Source organism: Lycorma delicatula, chromosome 8 (assembly GCF_047948215.1).
Source record: "Lycorma delicatula isolate Av1 chromosome 8, ASM4794821v1, whole genome shotgun sequence".
NCBI classification, from domain to species: domain Eukaryota; kingdom Metazoa; phylum Arthropoda; class Insecta; order Hemiptera; family Fulgoridae; genus Lycorma; species Lycorma delicatula.
The window spans coordinates 129,438,448-129,465,885 of record NC_134462.1 but is presented as its reverse complement, the minus strand read 5'-3'; positions in this window follow the sequence as shown (position 1 = coordinate 129,465,885).

The window sequence follows — 27,438 nt, the reverse complement described above, 5'->3', positions numbered from 1 at the left end:
TCGACAACGACGATATTATACAGCTGAAGATGTCTCGTCGCAAATTCACCGTTACCCGTACGTAACTTTACTGTTTTACAGAACAGAGAGAGGACCGACTAACAGAGAGCATATCGGAAAGGTGACGGCGCTTATGATTTGCGACCCTCCCTTATACAGCATTATTTCTTCGACTACGAATACCGATCCACCGTCTCGTATACGGTTACGATACCGTTGATGGTAATAGCAGGCTAAATAGCGGCAACGTAGAAAAGAAATTATTACGGCAAAGAGGTACAATTCACGCGACATCTGTCATCTGAAAGTAACGGCGTGTGCGCGCGTGCGTTTAAATATGCGCACGTGCATTCAATATTCGTGTCCTTCACAGTTTCTTGTAACGTACTACATAAATGAATATTAAACAGTAAAATAAAAAGAATATAAACAAATAAAACAGTAAAAAAAACTCGCATATTATTGCAACATATCTAACGCCTTTATTATAAGCGTTATTATTATTATTATTATTTTAACATTAAATCGTCGATAGAGTCAGTATTAGACATTTAACATTTAAATTATTAATGAACATTAATATCATTACATCCATGACGAATATATATATATATACAGAGATGAAGAAAGTATTACGGCACACAAAATTACCATACATTATTTAACATGTAAAGCGCACGTGAACAAATGAAATCTCTTCTAACTATCGATTTTAACTTTTCAATTGCGTCCAACAATAAATTTTCTTTTTTATTAGGCTAACTAGTTTTAGGCATCAGTACTATATTAAAATAGGAGCTTTCAAATCTGTAATAAAATAACCTAAAACCTGTCATAAAATTTAATTAAGGAGAATTTTATAACTAAACCTAATTTCAACTTTAAATAAAAATCTGAAATTATATCAATACGGTTTGAACGGTAAACAAAAGTTTAATAACTATCGGATATTCTATAATTACAAGTGCTTTTTGACCAAAGTATTCCCCAAGATGCCTTCTTATACAGAGTTCAAAAAGCGTCGCAACCTAATGGAAGAATCTTTCCTCTTTTACCGCAAGTTTAATTGAGGAAAAATGGGTTATACAATGTAGCAGAGAATATACATTTGTCTAAGACGAGTACATTAGATGTACCAGTTACGGCCACTCAGAATGCCTTCAGAGAAAAGTACGGTGTGGGTGCCCCAAATAAATCCTCCATCAAGCAGCTGTACGACAAGTTCCAAGAGACAGGGAATGTGGAAGGTGCTAACACCAGAAAAGTTGATCGAGGTTCAAGCTGCATATTATGTTATTCCTAAGAAGTCTGTACGACGCTAATCTAGCCAGTGCGGTCTCTTCGTCGGCAGTACCCTTACGGCATCGCTCGATTGTTTAAAGATTCATCCGTATAGAATTCATGTTGTTCACGAGTTTTTACCTGCTAATACCGATAAACGTGTAGTTTTCTGCCAGCGGTTCACATTATCTGTAACATGATGACGGGGAAGAAATCGATGATCGGTTTTGGTCTGACGAGGCACGGTTCCACCTTCATGGATACGTGAATGCACAGAATTCACGCATTTGGTGAACGGAAAATCCATATCAGCTGCTCGAAACTCCTCTGCACGGACGAAAAGTGGGCGTTTAGTGTGCGATATCACGTCAGCGAATCTTCATGACATAGTGAACGGTGAGCGCTACATACATACGGTGCAACAATTTGTAAACCCTATACCTGCAGATAGGTTACAGTACACGCGATTTAAGTATGACAATGCTACGGCTCATACAGTCAACTCTGTGACTTTGTTGGATCAGTCTCTTCATGGACAAGTGATTTCATAGGGGTTTGTGGCCCCTTAGGTCTCCTGATTTTTCCGTTCCTGACTTTTTCTTGTGGGATATTTTAAGGATGTTGCTTACAAAATCCATCCTCAATTGCAGAGCGAAATTGAATGATATGTCGCTGCAATTCCTCAACAAATGTTACGACTGTTAAAGAGCATACAACGTCGTATTCAATTACGCGAATCGCATAATGGAAGCCGCTTTCAACAACTATTGTAACTTACTCATTTTCCATACGGTTGCGTCACTCTGTGAACACCCTACTTTAACTTTAAAAAAAAAAAAAAACTTCGGCAATGGTTATATTACAATTGAGGGTAATTAGAACTTTACCAAGAATTTTAAGCTTATCGTAAAAAAGGATAGACAAAGAACAGGAAAGTTGACAGACCATGAAAAAATAAAAATGAATTTGAATGGTTTTTCATGTAGATTATATTCATGGAATCCATGATGGTAAATTTTACTATGTTATTTTGGTTTTCTATATAAGGATTTGAATAGAATAATGCACTTACAGAAGCCCAAAGGTGAACCTGTGCGATTAAATAGAATTGATGATGTAAATAAAGTCAAGAAATAATATATGACATTTTTAAATAACATTTAACATTTCTCAAGTAAGCACATTAATATTCTACTCCAGAATAGTTGAAGTCAATGAATTTCATCACTTCACTTGAATAATACTAAGTTATAAAATCATATCACTGAAAAACCAGACAAATGGAAATTCAAAGAAAATAAATGAAGATAAGTTTTTGTGGCAAAATTACACTATACTCAAATTGCAGTAAAAAAGCAGACGAGTAACTAAATAGAAAGGAATACGCTAGTATAAAAGTGTAAACTATAAGCGATGTTAATTGATAAATTTACTAGCATCAATTATAGGTGGTCTGAAAGCATTTACGATCCTAGGAATTAGAGATGTAGTCCAATAATAGATATATTTTCGCGAAATTACAGGCCGACTTGTTTTCTGAAGCATCGAATTATGAAAGTTCACCCTGGTTGATCATCCCGTTAAAATCATTAAATCATAAAATCATTCACGTATCCTTTCAACTTAATATCTTCATTTTCCGATAAATCACTTTTCTTTTTAATACTTTATATCATTAGTTCTCAAACTGGGCGATAACGCCCCCTTGTGGGCGCTGGAAACCTTCAGGGGAGGGGGTAGAAGGCCCAAAGAAAATTGGGGGCGTTCAGGCGGTCTAAGAAGGCGATGGCTGGTTAAAAAAAAGGCAAAAATTATGTTTTCCTGATATTTGAAACTTAAATTAAATACCTACTGCACTAGTACAAAAAATTAAAGGGACACCTACATGTTATGATAAAAAAATGATTGTATTCAAACTACTTTAACTTTGCAACCAAGAGGCTTAGAGACGTGTAAAAAAATTAAAACTTGAATACTCTTCTTTTTGACAGTATAATTCATTTTTCAAAAATCATCAAATTAAAAAAAAAAAAAACAGTGAAAAGGTTTTCTTCGTAAAAATTATGGTCGATTGTTCAACAACTTCTAATAGCATTTCCATTGACATATTTCTCTGAACGTGTATTTAGCGCTGTAGCAACGTTGCTAACCAAAAACAGAAATCGGCTGCATGTTACCAAACGCAGCGACTTACGGCTGGTTTTAAGTAAATTCGAGCCTGATATTAAAAAACTCGTTAAAGCACATCATATTCATCCTTCACGTTAATGTAAATGTAATTTTTCAGTTGAAAGCTTGGTTTTTTAACCTATTGGACCACCGTGAGGTATTGCTTCAGAGAATCAGATGAATGATTTGTAGTGTGTGTGAAAATGCAATGCCTAACCGGGATTCAAACCCGGGACCTCCGGATGAAAGGCCGAGACGCTACTGCTTTGTTTTAATTATTTCGAGACGAAAGCTTAGTTTAATTATTGTACTGAATATGCTATCACGTTTGTTGTTTATACAGATACAATTGTAATTTTTTGAAAGTAATTTTAATAAAAATTCTTCCAAATATGATTAAATATGCGTTTTAATTGTTCCCATTTAAAATGTAAGTTTCTAGTCAGAAATAGGATATGCCACGTTTAAAAACAATAATTTCAATTGCTGTTTTTAAGAGCGCATCTTAAAAACAGCAATTGCAATTATCATTTTTAACAAATGCTAAGTTTAAAAATGTTGGGCCGCCAAAAAATTTTTATTCTCAATGTAGGCGGTGGGCAAAAACGTTCGAAAATCAGTGCTTGATATTAATAGATTATCTTCCCGAAGATATGACGAAACTGCTCGCAGATTTTTTCAAGCTTTTTTGATAAAATTTTTAAAAAGTAATCCATCAAATTATCTTTCAATTTCGACCGATTCTTCGCTCGATGATGATCTTACATCAAACAATTCAAGAGAAAATTTGCAACTGATGACGAGAATGTACAATTGGAGCGTGTCTGGTAAAGACCAGCTGATAAGGAAGCAATCGAAAATAATTACTACGTAACCCGAGTTAAGTAGTTACCAGCCTTGAACTCCGGATATGTACTTGTCATCGAGTAGTACTTTCCTTTTATTCAACTGATTTAGATGATGGGATCAGCCGACAATGGGCAGATGGACCTACAGGCTGATCCCGAACCTCCAGAGACGGCTGAACCGCAAGCACGTGGAATCGGGGTACGTGTTGACGCAGTTTCTTAACGGTGACCGGAGCTTAACTTGTGCGCAAGGACGTTGAGACCCTCTGCGGAATGCGACTATTTTGGGGTGAAAGACATCGCAGAACACAAGGTGTTCAATCGGTTCCTACAACATAGCGAAGCATGCTTCACAAAATCCTTGGGAATGTGATCATATTAAACCAGGTCCGGCTCCAAAATGGAGGTAAAAAAGAAAAAAAACTTGCTTAAATGAAGTACTTTACGCCAAATCGTTACTCGGTTGAAGTTAATTTCATTGATTCACTTCACTCTCAACGCTCAATAGTAAGGAAACGTTCGAAATTTGTTGTGATTTCATAACTCAAATATAAAATCAACGGGATTATTTACATGTTGGTGGGTGAAATTTGGGTTTATAGCAGAACTGTCGGCGTCTATGAAAAGGAATATTCACAAATAAAGGAACGCGGAAATGAATTATAATTTTATGAATTAATAAACCTATTTTGATAATATTCTTGCAAATACAATAGGAAACCTCTTTGACACCCATACAGGATCCTTTCCTGTTTATCCTAGCATAAGTAAATTTCAGGTATGTATCTACTTAACAGATGAAAGAGTCTATTTCGAGGGGTGAGGAAAAAGATGTTACAAGAAAGATGAACTATCATTAGGCCGATAGGTTAAGTACAACTGGAGTTGTATCCTCAATAGGGTATAACCTTATAACCCATCTTTTGGGTTATAGTTAGGGCAGGAAAAAAACTACTACGCAGTACTACTACTAGTACTACGCAGGATCCACCGGTACGGTGCGCCGTACCAGATCACATAGACTACAAGTAATCGCATTCTTAGATTACACTTAGCGGGGACCGGTTAGGTCCCCTGGTTTTAGGTTATAAAACCAGGAATCTCTATCCGGAGAAGAGATTAAGAGTAATGAAAGTAAATCGATGAAAAGGTTATTAAAAAAAATGTTTCAACCGGAAGGTTTGAGTTCGATCCTGGTCAGGTTTGGCATTTTTCACAATCTAAAAAAAATATAGCATTTCTTATCTAGCTGAATGTGAGTGGAGATTTATAGTTATTGACACAATAAATAAATAAATAAATTACTCCTATAATTTTTAATATGAACAACAAAGAGCGAGTACGAAGGACCATATGGAAAATCAGTTACCCAGCTACAAGAATGAATGAATAAACCTTTATTTCCCTTGAACATAAAAAGAATTACAATATATAATTAGCAAACGTAGGATAACCTATGCGTATGTATGAGCCGTTTTTCTAAAAATGGAATATAAAAATTAAAACTAATTTAAAAAAATAAAAGTTCTTACAAACAAAAACTTAAATTTATTATCTTACAAAAAAGACCGAATAAAAAAAAATTTAACTTAATAAAACTATAACAAATGAACACCCTCAGCCAAGTATTAAAATTCAACGTTCTAGATTTAGTAATATCAAGAAGATACAAGAATACGACGATGATATAAGTAATATTTATATTGTTGTACACTTTTATGCTTATAATTAAAAATTTTCCAATAATAAGTTTGCCTTTCTTAGCTTGGATTTAGCTCCGTTAGGATTTTATATAAAAAAAACCAAAACATGATAAAAGATGGATTAGAAAATTAACTAAATTACATGTCATCTACACATGATGTCAAAAACATGTGTAGAATACTGATGATGCGTACACATCATTAGTCATTATCCATTCATCTATTTCTTTTAAGGATTTTTTATTCACCCTGTTATACATAAATTTAGCAGGAATAAGATTTATTAGTTTCGCAGAAATATACATGAAGTATCTTCTGCTAATGTTATAATACAATAACGAACGGAAAATTTATATCTCGAATGTTAGCACCACAATTTATAAGCTAATTTCCAACTTCCAAGTTTGAAAAGAGGAAGAAGATTACATCCATTTTAATTTTTTTTTCTAATTCGATCAATAAATAACAATAAAAAAGATCAAGTAAAACTATTCTACATATCACGCAAATTAACAATTACGTTAAATCAATAATTTTCCCGAATTAATTAGTACGATAACATTAATAACTTAATACAATTAAACTTTTTTTTTCCAATAAAAATGTTATAAATCATTTTAGAACGATACCATGTGTCTTTTTCTAGGGAGGATTGCACATAAAAATATTTATTTGATAAAAAGCTACATAATCTTACTGCGCTTTTAGTCGGCAAAAAATTAATTTATATAATAACTATATAGGCAAGGAAAAGGGGGGAGGAAGAGAGAGAGAGAGTGAGAAGGAGGAAGAGAGACCTCGTGTGCGCACAAACACATTATACATAAAGTCTAAAACAAGTAAGTACATTAGAAAATAAGACAACTAAATTGTAAATTGTCGGCAATGACATAGTGACAAATGGTACAAATTAGGCAAATCTGACTAAATACAAGAGGATTAACAAAACACAGACTAAATGAACATTAATGGGAGAGGATTAAAGCTAAATAAGAGAGACGGCGGCGTATCCAGATAGATGGTTGGTTGGTTGTATTTAAAACTTATACAGCATTACTCGACTAAAACTAAACAACAACAAACAAGTATAGTATAGGCTACTTTAGCGATTCATATTACGAAACGAACCCTGTGACCCATTTCCCAGACATAACAGCCTACAACAAAGTTTATGTCTATTCTCTGATTGTTTATGATCCGATGACAATAACAATAACAACGCTAGCATTAACACTACAACGCCCTCTGGAAGTTAACAATATTAATATTCATAACCGACTACAGTAAAACACAGTTCACTGACCTTAATGAAAGAGATCTTTACGAAATTAAACACCTAAAAAGTAACGTTAGAAACAAGAAAAAATTGAATTTATGTTTATGTGATTACTTAACAAGGTCGATATGGTGCAGCTTATTGCTAAAACTTTAATAAATTAATAAATAGGAAAAAATTTGTTTTTCAGGATTTAAGAAGTTAGGTCGCTCAACGTAGCCGAAATACGCCCGGTTGGCACTCGGAAAATATTAGGTTAACTAATAATGAAATGGTAATCACAAAAAAAACCCAGTTCTTTAGCGTACTCCAAAGTTACAGAGTAATACTAAAAAAAAAGAAGAAAAAAATTATGAACTTTACGCTAAAGGTACGAATTCTCTAATAACATGATCCTAATGAATTTTTTAAACCCCCCAATCAGTTTCGATTTTCGGATGGTAGCAAACTGTCAATCCTAGAATATGAGGAAACCATTTAATATTAATTTTCCTCAAAAAAGTATATATATATATATATATATATATATATATATATATGTATATATATATATATATATATATATATAAAGGGATTACGAAATCAGGATTTATTCGATTAATACCTGAGTGGTCTACTTTGGAATTGGATTTTGTGAAGTTACACAAAAGGTAGTGTGAATGCTATCTTCTCCACCAAACCACAATCAGGGAAGCAGGATTTCTACAGGCCGACACAACCTAAACACCAATCCAATGGATGAATGTTTTGCTAAAACTCAAGACAGACTCAAATACCCACATCGACGAATTCAAAGGCTGTAGTACGCTTTCTTTTATTTCTCAAATGCTTGACTCTTCTGATGATTAGGGAATTGATTTTTTCATTCTGGGAGACAAACAACACACCGGAAGGGTCGTTATCAGGACCCAAAAATGATATTTATATTTAAAATAAATAAATATTAAAAATTAACAATGTATAAACAGCTGGAATCATATTACAGAAAAATTAAAATAAGTGAATGTAAACGGACGGCCCAAAAAAACCTAGAACATACGACATTTTATTTTTCCCTAGCATATTTCGCATCGGTTTACTAGGCATTTCTCCCGCCACCACCCCATTAGGTCGCCCTAAACTATAAGACCGAATGCCTGTGCCACAAACGGCAACTGAGCCTCGAACAGTTTAGCGACCAGTATCCTACCATAGTTCCTAGAGCTTACCTAATAGCGTGAGCGGACTAAGCGCGGTGCCATACACAACCGGGTTACGTGTCCCAACCGCTCACTTGTCATATATTTATTAAAATGGGTAGGCGCACCCCGTCAACTACTAAAACTATATGACATCCGTAATAAAATTTATTACGTCAAGGCTTGCTCGCTGAACGGGAGCAAGTACCTTCCACCATTTTATAACGCTTGGAGCCATAATAATTGGCCGATGGTCAGTCATACTCAGGGTTAGCTTCCCACGGCAATGCGGTAAGAGTCTTTCCCTTAAACAAACTACCGATGCCGGTTGAACAAAGCAACCGCATCTAGGAACTCCCACACGGTCCGAGAATTCGGCTCTCGCCACATTGACTCGCCGCTTGTGAGCGGCCAATTTTCCCCTTGATCTTTAAGCTCCAGGGTGGCCCGGTCTTTGCCCTCCCCCTCCCCACCAAAGCACATTTCCCATGTCAGCCCTTATTTTAAAGTTGCGACACAATCCCGCGTAAGACACAATCCGCCAGGGGTGGTGTACAGTTAGTTGGCAATCGCAGCGAACACAAACGGGTGCAATTATCTTTTTTTTCTTTTTTTTTTGAATCTCCTCCCCTGGGCCGGTCCGACTGGTTGGTATTGCGCCACCCAGGGGAGTGCCTGTTGTACTCAAATGGGCCTTCCACCTACCGGCTGTATGTCCGTCATGGCAGGTCGGCCCACCGGTCAGTTCTTTTGAGTCTATTGATATGCCCATCTATATATATCGCCACGCTATACCATGATTATCTTGACGTGACGATTGGGTCATTTTTTTTATCTTTCCTATCAAGAAAACCCTTGGAGTCTTCAGTGGCTCATCGAAACTGGCACACCTCAGCATGCCAGTCCTCAGCATGCCCCTCCTCTTGACGGTTATTCCTGAATGAGGAGCTCCACGGTGGTGTTCTTACACGAACGAAGTTTATTGTTGATGGTAGCATTCCATTCACTTTGCCGCTCCTCACGAACAGAAAAGATGGTTTTTTGAGAAGACAGGATCGAAACAACACAATTGAAAAATGGAGGCTGGAAACAACCCTCTTTTCATACTATCAGCGCGCTCGTTGCCCGAAATTCAAATATAGCTGGGGATCCAGCAGAAGTTCACAGTTGAATTGAATAACAGAAATCAAAAACGCGATCACTTGGTCGTGTCTATCCCTCAACACCTCCCCTCCACGCCGAAAAAAGGGAAATTACGACTAAAATAACGATACTATAATTATTATAATATATAAATATTTTAAGATGTTAATAATAGATCTCGAAGTTTTAAAAAGAAAATTATACTTGAAAATTAATAAAGAGATCATACTGTATTTCATCCTGTATTAACTGTAAAACGTTTCTTTACAGCTTTTAGTTATTTTTCTCAGAGAACATAATAAATAAGCAAATGAGACTTCGAACGATAAGAAAAAAAATTAAATCATTAATAATTTATAACAAGACATATTTTATTTTAATTCATTATTTTTTCGTCGTTTTTTATTTTTAAATCAAAGATAGTAACAAAAGCAACAAAAATTAATCATTTCTTATAATTCGTATTACACAGATTACGTATACGTAGGGGAGATAGGAAGAAAGGGGGATTGAATGAGAAAAGAGTGATGCCTGTTGAGGGCTTTCTTCTTTACACTTTAGGATCGGTGCACCACCCGCTTCTAATTTAAGTACACCCTGCTGTTACCTCCCTCTGGGGCACCTGACTAAAAGAAGAACGCATCCACCACTCCTTCTTCTGAACCGTCCGATAGAGAGCGACGAGCGCTTTACTAAACTAAACGGAGCTAGACAAGATGACAGTGATTTATGGATCATCTGCGCAGTACCTGTTAATCTACCAATTATCAGATAATCTTTTACACGCTCGACTATCTTGCTCGCTCAGTGTCTATCGACTGCTGGAAAAACTGTAAAAGTAAACGAAAAGAAGAGGAAGAAAATAATTTAGGTAAATTGGATTTTTATCCCGTAACAAATTTATTTAAAGATGAATAAAAATAATAATAACGACGTTATTATCTTAGATAAGATTTTGTCGTAAATAACCCAATTTATAAGCATCAATAGTGAAATCATAAAAAAAAAAAATTAAACTATATTGTACGGGTACATAGTAAAAAAAACATAAGCTGTGTCGAAGATAGAAAATTGATTCGACCGAAGTAGGGGGATTTAAATGAATAAGAATTCCTATTTATTAATTAGATATGCGAACCCTTACGATAAGACTTTTAAATAAATTATACAAACCTAAAGCTTAAGAACCAAATACGTCTACGTCACAAAAACACTAGTAGTTGTAATGCCCCGTTAATTTCGATATAATCAAAATAAATAATTTCTTAAAAAATTAATTAGATAATATATAGCTGAAATTTGTCGTAACTCCCGCGCTACTTTTAAAACAAAACCATAATCATTAGATCAAGTTGAGTCGATATACTATTACGCTGTTACAATACCTTACATTTTTCAGTCGATGTTATTTTATGTATCGTTTGTCAATCGGTAATTTTCAGATGACATTTTTTGAATTTTACGCCCTTCAAAAGGTTAACCTAAATTATTTCTAACGTATCTAAGTTTGTAGCACTGTTAACTCACAAACTGTTGAATCGAATTTTATTAGTGTGCAATCAAAGTATTCCTCTCAATCCTGTGAGTAAACGTTGATACGTGTCTCTACGTGCACGGTTTTACAACTGGGACGAAATAACATCTACATGATTACTATTTGTATGGAAATATTCTAAGCTATTGACAGCATATCTAACAAACCGACCGGGTTGGTCTAGTGGTGAACTCGTCAACACAAATCAGCTGATTTCCAAGTCGGGAGCTCTAAGGTTCAAATCCTAGTACAGACAGTTACTGTTATACGGATTTGAATACTAGATCGTAGATATTGAGAATGTACAAGACTACATTCATACATATCATCCTCTGAAGTAATACCTTACGGTGATTCCAGAGGCTAAACAGAAAAACCTACCTAAAGAAGAACTTGATGTTACTGTTTCTGCTGATCTAAAATGTTCATACCAAATCGGCCAACTTTGATAGGTTGGCAGACTTTAATAAAAACATCAATAAGTTAACTCGCTTAATAGCAAGATAATAGATTTTTGTACCTGATCTCGAACGCTTTTCAACCCACGACGAAGAATTTATTTCGTAAACTTTTCACAATTTTTGTCCGTTCCAAACTGGATATTCGCTGCTGAGATCTGGAATCCTTATTTTTTTGGGAGCTAATGACCGCTTGCAGAAGGTTCAAAGGAGCATAACTAAAGTTAAGCCTACTTTGAAACAAATGCCGTATCAAGATCGCCTTCGTTCTCTGGATCTTTTCACACTGGCATTGAATTGGTACTATTCAATTTGAACTCAACTTAATAGAAGAAATTTTGACAATGGGACTCGTGGCCATACGTTTCAGCTTACTAAGAAAAATGTCATAAAACTATAAAGCTCTGTAAGTGAGGTTAATCTTTGGAACCTACTGCTGAAGACGTTGTAGTGTTCCTCCATTAGTGTTTTTTAAGAGTCGATCCTCCAATAATTTTATTGCAGGATATCATAGGCGATTCCTATTCCTGCCGATCGACTGCAGTGTGATTTTATCGACTTTTGAATTCTCATTGGAGCGTTGATTTAATTCTGTTTTTTTCCTTTTTTGTTTGTTTGATACTGTTTAGGTTCACAAGTATAATGATAAAGAATAATTGTATAATAATAATAAATAGTAGAAGTGAAATCCCTTAAACAAAATCGTTTAAAGAGGATTCCACCATAAGAGATCTTATCCTTCCTTTATTTCCCTTTATTCTAAAACAGATATATTAACATAATTACAAAGAAAAATATCAATACGAATTGTAGGATTTTATCATAGTGGGGTTTTTACTTTTATTTTAATCCGAGCAGTTAAAAAAATTCAAATCTTACGGGCCGGTATCAATTAAAATAAAAATTAATAGTTTGTAACCCTTTTTTATTACCCACGACGGTACTGAGCGGAATATGCGTTTGGGGTAAGAGATTATGTGTGTATGTCTGTTACCATTTTCCTCAAAAACTACTGGACCGATTTCGATGGGGTTTATTGCACGACATAGGTATCACCTGAGAGCAGGTTCATAAACTAGTTTACGGTTATGAGCCGCCAGGAGGTGCTGCAGTAGATGTTTTTCAAAACGGTTTTTGAATATTTCTAAAACTCCAGTAAGGCTACATTATTGTATGGGTTATTAAATAATTTGCGCCGGCCAAGTATACTAAATTTTCATCATCATCATCATCAGCCTATAAACGTCCCACTGTTAGGCAAAGACCTACTAATCTTTAAAAAGTAATAAATTAAAAATAAAAAAAAAAACAGCGACAAAAAACCTTAATTAAATAGCTGTATTTTTCCTTATAATCCTGTATAACATTCTGATACTGTTTTTAAGAAGATAAAATTTAAGATTTTGATTGACCATCGTGCGTGACCTGTAGACTGCATATAAGCTTTAGTTATCATAGTCACGCACGACGGTCAATCGAAATTTTAAATTTATTGTCTTAAAAACAATATCACAATGTCACAGAGGATTATTAAGATAAAAATACAATTATTTAATTATTTCATGTTTTTTTTAAAGTTTTTCTCGTCGTGGGTGTTTAAGATTTTTAATTTTATTTTTATCTTATTAACAATTACTTACAATTTCGTTACAATTATGGATATCGCAAATATCGAAAATACAAATCTCGTTCAAAAAAATATAAAATGTTAGGACCAGGACCTCTGTCAATTTTTTTACTATTTTTAAGTTTTATTACTGAAACCATCCATTTTATTTATGTATTACTCCGCTAAGAAAAATGATATATTTATTACCCCGTAATTTTATTCACTTTCTCTATCGTTCATCGATTACAAGTTGGTTCGAAGTTAAAAAAAAAAATCGCCTATATAAACAATCCCTCGAACACAATATAAATTGTATTTATTTATAACTGCGCGTACAAAAAGTAATTATGCAATAATAATTGCAGTAATTATAAACACGCTTATTGATAAACAATACAATAAATAAAAAAAAAAACAATGTAATAATAATTTCGCTGTAGTTAAATCACATACAAGTGTATGCGAAAGAATTCGCGCTCGCGCTCAGTACTTAACTTACACAAACAACATAAATCGCAATAAACCTGGCATTTCTCATTTAATATTTCATTTATTAAATGTTAACATGTAAAACAAGTGACCTGTATGTAACTAACGTACTTTATCTTTAAAGGCCTCATTGTACCAGCAGGTACGAGCATTGTGTTTATATAGATGTAAGAATATATATATAAGATCACTGCTAAACTAAAGACCTATATAAAATGTTAAGATTTCTCTCTAAATCTGTACGATCGTGTTGTCTATACTTCCTAGGTATAGAATTATTTAGAAAGCAACTTAACGAACAAGCAAAACGAGCAGCCTTCTTAAATGCTTGATTATTATATATTGCACTTATTAAAACATACACACACACCCACAAATATATAAATATATATATATATATATATATATGTAATATAATACAAAGATAAAGATATATATATATGTACGAGTTGTTACTATGTCAATAGTAATCAACGACCTTATAATGGATAAAGAGCGCACACTTAATTTAACTGACGTCTCCTAACGACTAATTTATCCGTTCCACAACTTAAAAAAGTTGCTTATATTTAATTTATTCTGATTTGCAGTAATATCGTACAAGTAATTTATACACCGAGAAAAATAAAAATTACAATACGTGTTATAAACGGTATTCGCAAATACATTAAAAAAAAACCACGCGTTAATAAGTTATTAAATCATATAATTGCAAATTTCACATTTAACCCATCGAGTTGGTCTAGCGGTGAAAGCGTCTTCCCAAATCAGCTGATTTGGAAGTCGAGAGTTCCAGCGTTCAAGTCCTAGTAAAGGTAGTTAGTTGGTTTTTATACGGACTTGAATACTAGATCGTGGATACCGGTGTTCTTTGGTGTTTGGGTTTCAATTAACCACACATCTCAGGACTGGTCGAACTGAGACTGTACAAGACTACATTTCATTTAAACTCATACATATCATCCTCTCAAGTAATAATTGAACGGTAATTACCGGAGGCTAAACAGAAAGAAAAAAAGTTCACATTTAAAATAACTGACGACAGGAAGACTATTTATATGTAATTATAATTAGAACTTAAAAGAAGTAATTTTTATCTTGCGTTGTCGATGAAAGTTCATTTATTAATACAATAAAAATAAGAAGGATTTCGGTAAATAATTTATAAAGAATACTTTTATATATATATTTTTTTATTCATCGGCCAAACATAACATTATTTTTTATTAAATCAATCTATAATCTGTACCTATTTTAATGTCGATCTTCGTTTATGCGAGTTTTAAGATTACGATATCGTTTTAAACAAACAATATGTGTAGAATAGCAATCGTTATGTGGTTATACTGATGTGCTTTTTCGTGTGACGGCCCTGGATGCAAGTCATTACATCATAGTTCACGCTAGACCAATTGATGTATTTCTATCAGTCTATTCAAAATTTAATTATATATTTTAAGTTAAGTTTAACACGTGCCTTAAATTTATATATTTTTATGTTTTATTCCAATGAAAAAAAAAAAATTAATTAATAACCGAGTAAAAACAAAAATCGATAAAAATACATTTCCTGTCGAAGCGAATCTTTAATTGAATAACATTTTAGATTTTTTGCCAGGAAAGAAATTCGCTGAATTATCAAATCCAATAAGCGCGTATTCTTCTTGTGGAATTAAATTATAAGACGAAATACAGTGACAAAATAATAAAAATAGTAGCAAAAATTCAAAAAACGTCAGCTCCTGCTTCAATAATATACATTCTAGTTTTAGTCTGCAGGTAGCAGTACAGTACGTTTTTTTAGCCTCCGGGACCACGTCAGGTATTGCTTCAGAGGATGAGATGAAATGACAATTTCTTAGCGTGTGAAAATGCCACGCCTGATTGGGGGATTCGAACCCGGGACATCCGGTTGAAAGGCCGAGAGGCTACCACTCGGGACACGGAGGCCGACCTAGCAGGACAGAACTAAAAAATACACGATTATAAAATTATTTTCCCTATTTTTGATTTTATTAATTTAATGAAATGAAATTCTTATCGTGAACCATCCACCTAATAAGGTAAATTTAATTATTATTAAGCATAATGATAATATGCATGAATGCATAATTCTTAAGCGTTGTTTTAATTTATTTTGTGCGTAGGTTGAATGAAAAAAAATCATACCATTGTCCATCACATATCATATAGCACTGCACGCACGACATATAAATATTTATTTACACCCAAAATAATTCTTTTTATTTATTTATTTTTTTTTTTTTTAATTTTAATGCTTAGTATTTTTTTAAATAATTTTATTGTTTAGTATTTTATAAAATTTTCTAAGCTTTTAAATGTTCAATACTGTTACTAAACATTCAGTTTCTACATTTACTCGGTAGATAGCAGCACTGAACTATCTGATTTTCAATAAAAGACCAGATATATTACTTTATTTAATGAAATCATAAACTATCACCGAATGAATACAGCAAATTATAAACAACAATTTTATAACACATATTTAAAAATTTCCACGAACAAATTCAATCCGCAAAAGTTTCATCAAAATATTTTTAAATTTGCATCGCGTAACCGGTGATATAAATTATTACAATGGTTCTGTTACACTATTTTCTTTTTTATGTAATTTCTTCATATTTCTGACAATTTTATAAAAATAATTTTTCCAACATAATTAAATAATATGAAAATGCAGTATTTATTTCCGAATGTTGTACTTGAAGTGAAATTTAGAAACATAACTCACCAATCGTGTATATATATATATATATATATATATATATATATAATAATATATATATATATATATATATATATATATATATATAATTATGATATACGTACAACAGCTTTTGCCAAAACAATTAATAATGGCAGAAATCCAACATGAAAATGATGTTTTGATCCAACGTGTCAAGAACACACATCTCTTAGAAATTTTATGAAAATATAATCTGATTTGTAATAAATAAAAAAAAACTTCTGTAAAAAAAGACTGACATCGTTAATTTAATTTAGTTTTAATATTTTAATAATTTTAAAATTGCTAACAATAATTAACGTAGATAAAGAAACGTCAACGTTCCAACTTGCAGCATCATATCGAACCACGCTTCTAACTTGTCCCGCTCAAATTTTTTCGACTGTAAATTGAACGTAACTCAAGTCAATCTCCATCAAAATTTCACGTGCACAACTTAACGTAGACTATTACAGCATATATAAATTTCAAGGAAATTGTTCTAATAAGTTTTGGAAATTTACAAAAATTTACACACACCCTAATTTAAGTGAACGATATACTCTCCACACAAGCATCAAGTTTAATGTTACTCGCTCACCACTGTGACTCACTGCATAAGCGCGTATGAAAAATACACGAATACAAAGTCAAACCGAGGTTATGTTGTCTGTTGTCGACTTAAATTGAGCGTAACTGAAGAACGACTAAAACAATCATCATCCAATTTCCACAACCACAACTTCAGCTAGACTACAACTTATCTAAATTTTAACGAAATTAATTTAGTAGATTTGGAAATTTACGAGCCACAAAATATATATATAAGGAAATCCAGTTAACTGAATGACATTTTCGTACCCTCATATCTGAAAACGTAAAGAAAATTTATTTTCACATCAGTAATTTGCATTTTGACTATTTCGCTATCTGCCACACCCTCTACCATTTACAAACTTTTCTTCGAAAAATTGGTAAAAAAAAATATATATATAAATATCAATACAACAGTCCTTCCTAAAACAACAAATAAAAAATTATCGTTTCTAATAAATAGGATTATTAATTAATAAATATTGATTTTTTTATTTTAATTTATTAATAAAGTATTTAAAAAAAGGATGTACATTTTCTAAAAATTTGGTTTACTTATAAAATCAGGTTTAAGTAATAAAATGAATTTAAAAATGCTAATTTTTAATATAATTCGCAATAAAAATACATACGTTAACAATAAACAAGAAGAGTAGAACGTAGAGATTTTCCCAAGAACACTTTCGTAATTATACTAAGATCCAACCCTTCATACGCACATAATATATAAATCATATCTTTCTGTCTTCGCCTACACCTTAGAGACGTTTTGTTACTTAGCTTTATTACAGTACGTTAGGAACACAAGCGATACGAAAGCATTTATATGCGAGTATATTGTACGCAGCATGTATGTTATAGGAACTAAATAATAAAATTTCACGTGTTACCATAATCAACCAGAGCGGTATAAACCACGACTTATTTACATTAAATCACCTTCAACTGTAATATCACAGTGTCGGCGTAATCTCGACTCAGATTTAAAAATAAATGAAAAAGTTGTAATACTTTTCCAGGGTGATTTTTACATAGGTAAGCTATCCTTATTTGATTCATCAGTGCCATTTTGTTTTTGTTTATTTCAAAAATTGGTTTATTTTAATTATCTACACTTTGTATATAACAAATTTCATCAAAACACAGTTACTTCAATAAAAAAAAACAAATTTTGCGCGCGCGCTTGTGTACATACACCTACAGAAAGGTTTGCGACAACAAACGTGGATAAATCCACTTAATGTAGTAAATATTTCAGTTTACAAAGGATTGTAATGCGAAAGAAAATTTTAATGCACAAATATCACTGTTTGTTACATGATGCATTTTACTCTTTGTAAAACATACCGCGAAAGAAAAACTCGACATTCTTAAGCGAAGTATATTTACGTAAAAAAAAATTCGAATTAAATTTAATCGGTAATTTTTACACGATTAGATAATGTAAGGAAACAGTACAGTAAAAAAAAATTGGGCGATATACGTGCATTACAGAATAACTTTCTGTGTATACAGAATGCCCCACGAAGAAAGAGAAACTTTCAGGTCGTGTTCCGATGGTGAAAATAATGAAAAAATTCATATAAAGATAGGTTTGGAAAGCCTTTGTTTTCGATTTACGGCTAGGCGAAAATTTCGCCCGGATTTCATTTCTTCTAATAAAAAGAAGCCCTACTGTAATTTTTTGTCTCCCAAATTAAGGACTAAAGTTGGTGGTTCCTTATGTAACGTGAACTGGGAAATAGTATAAAACAGGTCCCAGAAGTATAACTCCAGTATTTTTTAAAATATCCGACTTAAAACACAAAATTCGGTGTCGAAAAACAAGTTTTTTTTTTAGGTTTGTAGTACAATAGTTTTGTTAAAACTAATGAATCCGAAATATTTAGCAACAAAATTTGTAGAAAATTTAATTATGACAAAATTAATGTAAATACAGCCAATAAAATGAAATAGAAACTTTTAAAAATTGGTTTTTTATTTAAGCAAAACAAACGAGAAATAGACAGAAAATCGTGTTATTTCTGTACCTAATAAACATTGTTTTTAAAAACAAATACACCAATTACTGAAAATTATTTTAAAAGAAATACGAAATTTATAAAACAATATTTTAACCGTGTATATTCAATACGGATTCCCAATACGAAAACGTTTTCTTCGGTGTATCAGCATTTGCAAACGAAAGGGTCATTTCCAACATGTTCGTTTTCTGTTATTAACGCGATGATTTACTTAGCGTTCATCATCGCGTTAATGACGAACACGATGCGATTCAGCATATTCAGCGTAGCCCAGGCACTAGTACATGATATCGCACTGGTTTGTCATAAGCAAAGTGTGGCGCATCCTACGGAAAGAGAATCTTAATCTGCAGGCGACGAGTTGATCCTCGCCGCCTGCAGAAGGTTCAAAATTTACGGCCAACAGATTACACCCAGAGGTTAAACTGCTGTCGTTAGCTTCTAAACAACGCTGATAAGTTAAATTCAGTTTTTACTGATGAACGCTTTTAATAGAAATGGAGTCTTCTATTCTAAAAATAGTTTTTTATGGAGCGAAGACTTACTGCCGCTAAAATACTTCATTTGGGGTCGTACGAAAACGATAGTATACCGACAAAAAGTTAACACTCGTTAAAATATAAAATGCTATTCAATTTATACGAAACGATACCAAGATGATACGGAAAGCCACCGTAAAAATTTTACAGATTTAAGTTATCTACAAGTTGCCTTATTAAATTTTTCGCATTTATTATTTAAAAAAGCTATAGCACTACAAACGTAAAAAAACTTGTTTTTCGTCACCGAATTTGGTCATTTTCGTCCGATCTCATAAAAACTACTGGAGTTACAGTTCTGGGACCTATTTTACCCTATTTCCCAGCTCAAATTACATAAGAAACCACCACCTTTACGTCTTAATTTGGGTCCCAAAAATTACAGTAGGGCTTCTTATTATTAGAAGAGCTAAAATCCAGGCGAAATCTTTCTCTAGCCGTAACTTGTATATAAAGCGTTTCCAGACCAAACAATTTTCTGGAAACGTTTCCAGACCTATGTTTATATGAACCTTTTTCATTATTTCTACCAATAGAACATGTCCAGAAAGTTTCTCCGTTTCTACGAGGGACATTCTGCTACGTTTATGAAACGTATAAAATTTTATTTAAATAGATGAGAACCAAAGAACATTTTTGAAGGAGGAGCAACTGGCTAGAAAATAAACTAAGATTATTAATCGATGACGTGAAAGATGAAAGCTATAAAAATATAAAAGAGAACTCAATGTAAAGAGAACTGGAGCAGATAATGATTCTGTGAAGAACGTAGGAAAAAGCTTCTTTTTTTAAATTAATGATCTGATCTAATTCTGTTAAGATTATTAGACAGCAATGAACCGTTGAACTCTGCTAAGCCAAACGTCATCTTATTGTATCATCAATTTCATACTATGAAGGTCTGATTGAACGGTTTTTATTTCAGCGATACAACTACAATTCCGAGAATGAGGAAGGGTATATTCCCTTAAGAAACCGGAGTCTGTTCTCGCGAAACTCCTCAGTTTTTTTGAAAAAAAATAATTTAATTTCATCTTTATTCAACCAGATTGTAATTCCGGGTAAAATGTTCTATTTTTCAGAAAAGTTGCGAATAGGAAGAACCTCTACAAGACGAGGATTTATTTAAGGGTAGATAGTTACATCTATTCCTTACCCTTAACCGATTTTATTTCTTACGTTCGTTAAGTACAGATCAAATTCATGTTAGGTTTATATTGAATGATGAAATCCATAAACACGGTTCATTCTTGATTATGATTTATAACGATCGCCTGCCTCTAGATCTCTCCATAATGATTAATGATTTTTCTTAAATTCGCTTTTATTTACTTACTTCAAAATATAATAATATTTATTTTTAAATAAAAAATTATCCGGGCTGGCGTACATAAACGTGACCCCAGCCTAGCGGCGAAGTATCTGGGGATTTCGATGGATAGGCACATGTCTTTCTTCATACATGTTGTGGAAGCTGTAAGAAAGAGCGATCGGGTTATCCAGGTCAAGATGAAACATTCTATTACTTCGGGGAGTGGAAAAGAATGTGGCTGTCGAGGAGATGTTCACAGCTTAAAACGACAGGTGGAATGCGGCGGAGACTGGACGGTGGACACACCGGCTCATCAGTGACGTCAGAGCTGGATAGAACCGAAGCACGTGATATCAATTTCGAGCTCACGCATTTTCAATCAGGGCACGGGCGCTTTAAAGATTACCTGTACAGTATGAGTAGGTGTACCACGAGATGCTGCTATGATTGTGGGAAACAGGATACGGCAGAACACGTAGTGTTTTCACGCACGAGGTGGAGAGACTTGAGGACTGCCATGATGAGCCACGGCGCAGTAAACGTGGATAATGTAATAAGTGTGATGTTGGGTGACAGAGATGCTCGGACGAGAGTGACGACTGCGGTGTCAGCCATAATTAGAAACAAGGTACCGGTGGAGAGGGGTAAGCAGACTGGAAGACCGCAGTTGACCTGAGACGGAAAGACCGATGCCGGACGGCTATGGGAAGCCAGCCGAAGGGGGTTAGCGGCGGGGGCTCCTCGGAGTCGTTCTTCGCCAATGATTCCCTGGGGACGTCGCTCTGGATATTATAAATTCGGTGAAGAGCGCCCGGGTGATTGCGCAGGGGCTATGTGGATTAGGTCTGTTCCCTTCGTGACTAAAGGGGGAGGTTTTTTAGCGGATGAGAGCCCCGCACTTGGCGACAGAGCGGGCCTAGCGGCGGCTGGCAGAGGTTTTTCCTCTTCTTACAAAAAAAAATATATATATATATAATAATAAGAAAGCGTTGAAAATAATTTTCTTGTGAGTTAACACAAGAAAAATATTTTATAATAATAATTAAAGATGGTGCATTTAAGATAAAGAAATGAAATGCGGATATTTTAATAGTAATTTAAACTATTTTACCGTAAGAAAATCGGGAGAGTTTATTTTCTACTGCGGTGAAAACTAAATAAGGTAATGCTCTGATAAAGATATCAGAAGAAGAAAGTAATATATTTTTCAAAATCTACCGGTGACAAAAGTTAATTTCCTTTAATCGGATAAAAAAACATATCGGTAGTCGGTGAAGTAGTCTATTATAGATTAAGAGTTCCAATTATTTATAAACAGAAAGAAATGGGATAAAGGGAGAAAGAGATACCGAAAAGCGGAAAATTCGAGAGAGAGAGAGTTTGAGCGGTGGCGGTTCGAACAGTGAGGTAACTTCCATTTAAAAGCAAATAATGCAATCTGATATTTTAATTACCGACGTCAGTCATTTTCAGAACTTAACAGCGATTCTCCATTCCTGTAGTCACCCGCACGACCGAACTTCAAACCACCAACGGCTTCCAAACTAAATACCAGAAACAACGTAAACCTCAACATCCAAACCCGCTCTACTTAACAACTTATGTAATATCCATAAATTAAAAAGATCAACGTTATGTTACCGCATAGTTTAATTATAGTACTATAAATAATACTACTATAAATTATACCATTAATCGATAAAGTTACCTTTAGTAGTATAATTAAATATCGATTATGAAACGGGTTATTCCACTGTAATTGCTCTGTTAATAATAATTTACCACTCCTGAAATGTAATTTGAAGGAAAGGGTTCATATAAACGTAATCCGGAAACGGTGTTTTCGATTAAGGACTAGCGAAAAAGTTTGCTCTTTCATAAAAAAAAAAAAGATAAAAATTAACGCTATAATAAAATTATTGGAAAACGAATTAGAGGTAAAAAATATTAGTGGCTTTTTAACTAAAGGATTAAAAAAAAAACCAGTTCCTTACAAGAATTTTCAAAATAAAAACAGTTGTAAAACTCAAATTTTATTAAATTAACTAACACATACACAAAACATTTTAATAAAATAAGGGTAAATTTTTTCAAATGGATAATAAATATTACTGAAAACAAAATAAGATCAAATCATGACAGAAAACAGAGACTTTTAAACCAAACCAAAAATCAGCATTATTGTTTAATCAGCTACGAATAAAATTATTTTAAGATATCGTTTAAATGATCTTATTGGATGTATATATAAAGCTGACTTAACGTAAAATATACGAAATCCAATTTTTTTCGTCAGTAAATTATTAATATTGTTTTAATAATAATAATAATAATAATAATAATATTATACTTTCCTAGTAGTTAGCAACAGAGTTATGCTGCAAGAAGGAAAGTATGGTGGTATCAGTCAAAAAATGGCGTATGAGTTTTTTGAATAATTTCGACGTTTCAAGACCCAGGGACCACCCAAAAAAAAGTTGGGGGGTAATGCTCGTATACACGTGTACTTATTTGGCGTGTTTGAAGCTTAATAACTTTTGACTGGATTTTGATGAAACTTTGTACAGACTCGTGTATATAGGGCAATTTGCTGGTAAAATTTTGGGATCAATATCTCCAACGGAGAGAGTAGATAATTTTTGGAGCCAACCTTCTCAAAATTTTATAAACATGGCCGCCCCATCTCGTATTAAGCTCAGTAGTACATGCGTGCACATTTATTTTTTAAAAAAATTTACCTCATAAATTCTCTTTTCCCTAAAAATTTGAATAAGCGATCTTTTTATTTATTGCCTATTTTTTAACCAAACAAATTTTTTATGTCTTCCTAGGCATAGTAGTAGAACAAGTGACACAAAAAAAAAAAAAACTTTAGGGAGAATATTGGGTATGAAACAGTCGATCAAAGTTTAAAAATATTGATTTTTTTTAATTAATTTTTTTTTTAAACTTTAAATAATAATGACAATAAAAATTCATCAAAATTCAACACCCAACCCTAAAAAGAAATCGTTGGTCTCTTTATTTAAAAGAAATCGTTGTACTTTTTTCGGTGGAATTATATTTTTTTAGTTTCTTCCGTTTAACGTAGTAAACGTAGAAAAAATCTTCAAAGGTGATTTTGGAGGTAGGGAGCAGGAAAAACATCTTTGGTAACTTTTTTACGTATAATTATTTTTCCACTATATAAAAATAATAAATCAACGCCAGGAAAGTATAACAAGTATCTTGTCAGGTTTTTTGTTTTTGTTAATAATAAGATTATTATTTATTATAAATAGTGTAAAAAACTTGATCGACATCACTTCTTAAGTAGACGAGATTGTATTTTTACAATTGCATTTTGTTTAATTAGATAGTGAAGATTATACAAAGTTATTATAATAATTGGTAATAAATATCCATAATTATATTAAATATTAAATTACGATCAATAAAGTGTAAAAATAATTTCCGCTTGATAAATACAAAACTGCATAAAGTTGTTGTTACACGCCAATCAAAATTTCTTTAACAGGTGGAAATCGTTCTGAACTAAATACGACTGTATCCGGAGTGACTGAAAAATTAACACTGAAATTTCTCAGGAAACCAGAAATCAATTGTAGAAATGGACGAACGTTATCGAACAACAGAACGTAATTTTATCAGCCGCCCCAGTCGCCAATTATGACTAACCCGATGAATCTCAAGAAGAGCTTTTCAAAATATGAAAGTATGGTTTCTTTTCATTTTTTTTTTTGTTTTCCGTAGGAGGAGGAAAAGATCTGCCAGCCGCTGTCAAACCTGCTCTAACGGCAAATGCGGGGCTATCACCCGCTAAAAAACCTCCCCCTCTAGTCGCGCAGGGGTCGAACCTAATCCGTATGGTTTACATACACCCCTGCGCGATCACCCGGGCGCGCTGATGATGTTATCTGCATTTACTGGACCTTGCTCCAGTATATCGGCCCTAAGGCCCCTCCATCTTATACACGAGAATATTACATGATCGACAGTGACCCGCTCGTCATGACAGGGCCCTGTATTTCTCCTGTTCATTTTATACAAATAGTTTCGAAAGTATCCATGTTCTGAGACTCATCACTGATGTTCCCGTACTTCCTCACATCGCGGATGAGCCTTTACAGGAAGATTCCATCTTCCTGTAGCTGCTTCCTCCCATCTGTTATTCCATGCTCTGAACATCACGTCAACAGCCGTTTTCTGCCACATCCCCTTGCGATGGAATGTCTCATCTTCGCCAGCATATCTACTGGGGGCATCCCGGCTGTTACTGCCGCCGCTTCTGTACTTGTCGTCCTGTATCCAGCGGTAATCTTTAAATTGACCCTGCTGACTCAGCAATCTGTTGCGGTTGGGCGCTGATAGTACGGTTGTCGTGTTTTCTTATCGCATAATTTAAGCCTATGATACCGGTTTTTGAAAACAAAAACGCATGCATCGCATTATATATTTTATTAATCGATAATCTTGTTTATTTAAAAAATCAGAAATAAATTACCATATGAAGCAAAAACAAGCGGTAGACTATAACAGATAATATAAACAAACATCTCATCGAGCATATGGAAAACTCTCTGAAATTAGACGATTATTTTGAAATTAATGTTTGTTACGTTGTAACTGAATTCTACTACATAACTTTTAGGGTTATAAGAACATCGACCTAGAACACTTACTAAGTGTTTACGTTCGGTTTAACCTAATAATTCCCGATTAAACATGTACTTTAAAAAAAAGGCAAGCGTATAAAACGATTGATTAACGATAAAATGGTACGACCATTCAAGGGAATGAAACTAAAGACACACGTTCTAAAAACAAGAATGCTGATAAACGACCGGTTGAAGGAATTTTATAAATTACTTCACTTACTACATTACGATGCATAAAAGTGCGACATTAATTAAAGTGCAATAGTGTTTACGTTAATCTATTTTATTTTTAAAACAATTATAATCGTATACAATTAAGAATAGTAAGGAATCCCATTATATTATGATAAAATAAAACTAATATCCACACTGTTACCGATACCTATGTATAAATTTATTACAGTTTTAAAATGTAATTTCGTTTTTTTTGTATAAGTAATTTTCAAAAAAAAAGTTTGAAACAAAAAAACTGAAATCGCCGAAATTTTTCTAAATATAAAAAAAATTAATTACAACCGATTTAAAACAAAAAATTAATCGATGACGTATTTGCAATTTACAAACTGATACGTTTGTAAGTACCACAAAAATATTAAAACTATAACTCTAGAGGAGAAAAATTAATATATGTTTTACATAATATCTAATTATCACTTTACGTACCGATGAATTTGAGCGCAAAAAAATAACCTTAATAAAGAAAATAAATAATTTTTTCCTGAACAATGAACAATCTATTTAAAATCTCACTTAAATTAATTGTTTGCCTTTGTTTGGATATTCATTAAGAAATAAAAAACACAATCTACATTTTAAATTTTATCGGCCAACTTTTCATTAAAATGGGATACCGTTAAAATGAGAATTACAAATTATTAATCGTTGGTAATTCGAAAAAGTAATCCAGGTAGCCGTACATTTGGAAAGTTCCAAGTTCGATCGATTATTTTTTGTAAGCAATAAAACAATTCCCTTACCATAATGCCAGAAAACAAACCAGTATTATTAACATTAACTTTATTTATTAGGGTTACTGTGTACCACAATACTTTTAACAAAACATCAAGAATATTAAATTAAATGCAATATAATATATATTAATTAATTAAAATATATATATATATATATACATACAATAAGTAAAATTCTTAATGTACAAGGAATATAAAACCTTAATCCTGAATTTATAAAATTTTAGTACCAGATTGAAACAATCCGGCAAATATACACATGTAGTTTGTTACAGAGAACAACGGAATGTTTAACAAGTAACAATGCACACCATCTGTTGGAGAAATGTTGAACTACTACCGGCTATGCTAGATTGAGTACAAACAACAATGTAATCTAAAAGTCTAACCAAAATAATTTTATATGAAGTACCATTTAAATTATTAAATAATTTTTTCTTTGCATAAAATCAACTACAATAGAAACTTAAAGTTATACATTTTATGGTACATTTACAAATAAAATAACTAAAAATTTAACTACTATAAAAGAACATGAGTAAATAAAACCACAAAAATTGCATAATTTTTTTGTTTAATGTTTAGGAAGATGCATTAACACGTTCCGTACGATTGTTTTATATTAACTGAATTAATTGTAAACGGTTCTAATCCTCGGAATAAAAAGGTAAGCGGTTACAAAACGACGGTTCGTCCCCGTCGTCAAGAACGGACACTTTTACAGAGTACTCTATTGGCGTTTACATCAATCTATTGTAGCTACGCCGTTTACTATACTATGCTGTACACTACATGAAGTATTTATTTATATTACCCGTTCTTGACACCGGCAACAAGAACCGTGATTAGAGGCGATAAAACTTTTTTGAAATATTTTCTTATTATTTTTTCTAAAAACAAAAA